This window comes from Cygnus olor, chromosome 11 (genome assembly GCF_009769625.2).
Source record: "Cygnus olor isolate bCygOlo1 chromosome 11, bCygOlo1.pri.v2, whole genome shotgun sequence".
In the NCBI taxonomy this organism is placed as follows: Eukaryota; Metazoa; Chordata; class Aves; order Anseriformes; family Anatidae; genus Cygnus; species Cygnus olor.
In genome coordinates, this window is record NC_049179.1 from 21,496,627 (window position 1) to 21,502,145 (window position 5,519).

A 5,519-nucleotide genomic window follows, 5' to 3' on the forward strand; every position below is an offset into this window, starting at 1 on the left:
GGAGCCGCGCTGGCGGCGCGCCGCCCACCCCTCCCCTCCGCCCCTCCCCGCCGGCCGGCCGGCCGCGGCCCCGCCGCTTCCGCCGCCCGCCTCTCTCGCGAGACGACAGAGCTGTCGCGACAGCGCCGCCGCCTGCTCGGGCGGGAAGGGGGCGGTGCGCGTGCGCTCGGCGGCTGACGGGGGGGGAGCGAGGGGTGCCCGAGGAGGGGCCGCGACCGCCGTTTTGTAATAAAAGCTGGAACAAAGCGCCCGGCCCCGGCCCCGGCCCCGCCGCCGCGTTGCCCTCTTGTGCCGCCGTGGCCGAGGGAGGGGGAACGCGGCCCGAGCTCGGAGCCCGTCCTGCCCTCGGGGCCGCGGCCTCAGCGTGGGGACAGGCGAGTCACGGGGAAGCCACGCGCAGCTTCAAGCCCCGGAGCATCCCTTTGTGTAATGGGATTAAAGTAGTGGTTGTGCTGCGCCCCTCCAGCAGCCAAGCACCTCAGGCAGGAGGCCGGGCCCTGAGCAAACTCCTGTGGCCGCGCTTTACGATTGGTACCACGGAGATGTTAGAAGTGCCAAGAAAATGGAGGAAAACAGGATGGGGTCCCTGGGTCAACTAGGAGGAGGAAAAAGAAAGAATGACGCTGAAGAAATAAAGTATAAAACCAAATATTTCCCATAGATACAGCATACGTGGCACAGGATCTGTCAGCTGCGATAACAGTGTTCGGGCACACACACCACTTTGTCTTTCCATCAGGTTCCGTACCCAGCTCCTATCTCACACGCCAGTATTTGCGTCTTGGCACTCTTAATTGCTGCCGCGTGGGGAGCCAATTAATCTCAATTTGCCAAGCTGCTTTCTGCAGATGGCGGTGTAGATTCACGTTCTGTATCTGGTGTTGCAAATTTTACGTCGTTATGAAGCTAGTCACAGGTTTCTGAGTCTGTTCTGTTAAGCTTGTTCTTTCTGGTACACTAATTCTATGCAAACCTGGACGCTGTGAGAAGGGAAGTGCTCGTCTAAATGACGTAAATACAATATGAAACACCAGTTTGAGCCCGGAACTATGTCTGGGTTTCACACCCATTGATTCTCACCGACCTGTAGAAGTCTGCTCAGAAATGTTACCTCCTCGCGTACCACTCAGCACTATTTCCCCTCTCTGGTGTGAGCTCTGCTGCGGAGCTGGCAGCGAGCGATCTCCCTGGCAACAGGGAGCTTTGTGAGCCTGGGGGGAGCTGCCTGTGCACGTTTTTTGTGGTTGCCTTTGCATATCTGAGAGGTGAGGCAATAGCAAGCGGTTTTCCGATTAATTTGCATTTCATTTCAGGCCCCGTGATCCAGTCCTAGTCTGTTCTGTTCCTTGCTGGAATGGCTGTGTTCTTGCCCAGCCTTCCTGAGCTTTGGTCTAGCGTTTGACCATGATTTTACACCGAGTGTTGGAATAATCTCTTGGCATCTTCAGCTCAACCTCTGCCCAGGAGCTTGGCTAGTCCTTCAGAAAGGTTTATCTTGGCTTCTTTGACCTCACCATAATACAGTGGTAATGGAAGGATCCATTGCCTGTTATACACTTCATAGCTGTCATTGTGAGACACAACGCAAGCACAACTAAGCTTTAAACACCATACCTGCCTTGGAGGAACTGAAGGATGCAAGAAAGAAAAATTGTTCGTGATTGATTTAAAACCTTACATGCTCCTATATCTTTCTATTTAAGAACTGCTCTGTAAGAGTAGTCATAAGGTATTCAAATTTAGCATCCTTGTAGAAACAAAAAAATCAAAATACACAGTAGTAATGCTTAACTTTGGACAGGGGAGATATGCAAATTGAGGTTTGTCAAAAGAAAAGTGTTTAGGGGGATATGGCATTCCTATGTAATGTAGAGTTTCTTTCAAGACAGAGTATTAGAAGCCCAGCCCAGGGATAGGTCACTTAGCAAAAACACTGGAAGGATCTCAGAAATGTGTACTTTAAAAGAGTTGGAGAGGCTATTTTAAGTTTTAAGCTATCTTCCTAAGAAACAGAAGTTGTGTCCAAACAAAGAAAATAGAAAAAGCAATCTGTCGAGTTAAATGTAGAAATACTGTGTGGCAGACCAAAATGATCTTGAAGAGAAACTTTCCAAAGGCATGGAAAACATTCACGTGTATTAGAAAGTGTCAAAAGAAGCAGCCGAGTTGAAATATGTCTGTAACAGAAAAGATTCCGTATTTCTGTTCACTACAGAAGATTCTCCTCAGAGACTTTAGCTGGGGTGGAGGTGTATGTCGGGGGAACGGCAAACATCAGTGGAGCTAGAGCACTGAGGTGACTGGCAGCAGATATTCAGGACCAGACCACAAGATTTTAGAGGAACTCAGATGTGACACCGCTTAGCAATGCATTGGCCAGGACACCAGCGTAACTGCTCCTCTCCACGAGTGAGCTGAAGAACTCGAGAGAAGCCTTGCCAGACAAGCTGACTGAAGCTACGTGTACTAGGAGTAGATCTGTAGATAAATGTGATATATTTGGAAGGAGTAAGCACGCCTCTTTCAGAGAAGGGTCAGTTTTCTAGATCTTCTTGGAGATTTCTGAAGGAGTCAAAAAGCAAATGCTTATGGTTGATTCAATCATCACAATGCACTTGAATTTAAGAAAGTTTTCTTGAGGTTCCTTGTGAAGTTTTCCTAAATTAAACTATTAAGCTATAAAGAGGACAAGTTTGCTCCTGGATTAGTAATTAGTGAAAAGATAGGAAGAATGGAGTTAGGAGTTTATTTACTAGTGACACAACAGTTTGTGACCTTTTTCCACCTATTCATAAGGGATCTGAGGGGGAAAAAGCAATGAATAACAGGGCAATACAATTTGTGGAAGTTAAGCATCGTTTTTCAGAGTAATCAAAAATGAAGCTGACTAGAAAGGGTTACTGAATTTCATGACACTGAGTAACTGAATAAATAGAACAGCAGAGGAATTCAATTTTGATAAATGTCAAGTAATGCGTGCAGGAGAAAAAAAACAATTGCAACACCGCATACACAGTGGGCTCTTAGCAATCTCTGTTAACGTCTCCTTTATCCTCGTGGGTATTAAAAAAAGGTGGGGAAAGTGGAATAAAGAGTATTGTTAGGACAGAAATTAAGAATAAGATGGAAGGTATTGTCAGTGTATGAATTTGCACTAATAAAATGGAAGGTATTGTTGATGTATGAATTTTCTCTGTGCTTCTGCTTCCTGAACACTGCGGTTCTCATCAGAGGCTTGTGAGAAGGTTATGAAATGGGGGGTGATCAAAGGTGTGTGGAGTGACTTTGGTACAGGGAGACAGCAAGGGAGTTCGGAAAAGATGACAGGGAGAAGGACCATGATAAAGGTATTTAAAGCGATGAATGATATGGAGAAGATTATTAAGTGCTTCTTCTGCCCGTACAACTAGCAAACACCGGGTGAAATTTCTGGGCAGTAGGATTAAATAGAAGGGCGTACTTCCTCCACACATTGCACGGTTTGGTCATGCACCACCACTGCTGTGTTGTGGAGGTCAGTAATACAACGACATCCAGAAAGGTGTTACGGAAATTGGTAGAGAAGCAGGTCCTCAAAGATTGCTGAGCACACTTGAGATTCAAACTGCGTGCCTAAGCTAGACTAGTGGGAGGGTACCCGAGGCAAAGGGGCTCTGTATACTTCTGCCCCTAGGCATTTCTTCCTCACTGCTCGGGGAACGGAGGGACCTCCTATGTGACACTGTGTGGCCTTCGTCACAGGAACATACTTCTGGAGAATGAGGGCCAAAGCATAAAGCTATGGAAACCTCCCCAGGACGTGGTCCTCTTGGGGATAAATGACGTTCTAGGGAGTGCAGAGTCTGGGAGAGACAATGAAGCATGAAGAGCGCTGGCAGTGACCGGCAGAGCTCACAGCAAGGCACTGCAACACTGTCCTTGGCCGTGTCCCTGCAGTGGCAGGTGTGGCTCCCGGTAAATGCTGCAGCAGCCACAGCATCCCTGTTCGGATCAGCCTTTCCTTGCCAAGCTGTGTGACTGGAGCGGAGAGGGGAACTGCACAGGAAAGTTGCATTTGCTTGTAATTCAGAACGTACCCTGGAGCTTGTCTTCAGACAAGGCTTGATATTTGCTGAGCTTACGTAGACCAATTGTCTGCTGCTGATAATATTAGTATATATAAGTGTTATTTAACAGAAGAATAGTAATAAAATAGCAAACTCCTACAGCAAATTCATTAAGATAATCAAAAAATCCTAATTCAGCTGTATTTGTGGATTTTTTTGTTTTGTTTTGTTTTTTAATTACAGAGAAGAAGAATGATTTAATTGAATTAATTTTCTATTAACATGAGTAGGATGCCATAAAAATAGGGAGAAATTTAATAATATAAAATCATAGTTTTTCAGGAAGGTGCTGACATTTTCCAAGACAGAATGATTAGAACCGAGTGGCAACTGCAGAGAAGTATAAACTGTAGTGTGTGAGATGCTGAACATGAAGAAATCATTTAAAGTAACCTAATAGGCTACAGAACTGCTCTTTCGATCTATGTGCTGTTACTACCTTGAATAATGTATTCTTTGTGCCCTTCATTTCATAATCAAGACCTCACCCCCAGTAACCTGAAAATGCATCCTCTCCCCTGAGCTATTGATCAGTACTGTGGTGAGCAGAAAACATATTTAGAGATATTTCAGAAGTAAAGTCACTCTCAGCTGAGGGCCTGCAGTGCTAGAAATGATCATGCACTGGAAAAATGCTTACAGTGGTACTAGGGGCAAGTGAGAAATCAAATGCCTTTGGAAGCTCTGGCTACAAGACTAGACAGGTCAAGGGGAAAAAGACATTTTATCATTTCTTTGTATGGATCTAGGGCGTATATAGTGATGAACAGATAGGCAGTGAAGTTCCTAAAAGGCTTATTGTCTTTCAAGAATATGCATACTGACTTACAAGTACCTGAAATTCCCCAGGCAGTTGCCTGGCACAGCCCTCTGTGTCGCATGCAAAGAGCTTTTCCAAAGCTTCCCAGGCATCATTTTCTTCCAGAGCATTTGCAGGCAGGTCACAGACATTCTCCTCGGTTGGTTTCACTGAGTAGGGTGGTTTTGCTGATGAAATGCATATTACGCTTGACTTTTGTTTTACTTTACTTCAGATATTCTACTTTATAAAGGGTATTCTGGTTATTATTTACTTCCCTTCATTTTCTATTGTAAAGTCTAAGAGCCCCACATAATGGTGTTTTTATAACTATAGTATTACAGGGTAATAATATAATAATATATATATAATAATATAATTAATAATATAATATAATAATATAATATATATAATAATATAATAATAATAATTGACAAGACATTTTGTCACTTAAACCAACAAATTAGAAAAAGTCTGAATTGTTCTACTAGTCAAGTATGTTGATCCCTTCAGAATCTGAAACAGGTTTTTAAATGAAAAATGGGTTTTGATGTATTTAAATGGCTTAAATGGAGCTCCCGGCCCATGAGGAGGATGTGGGAAGGGTCCCAGGT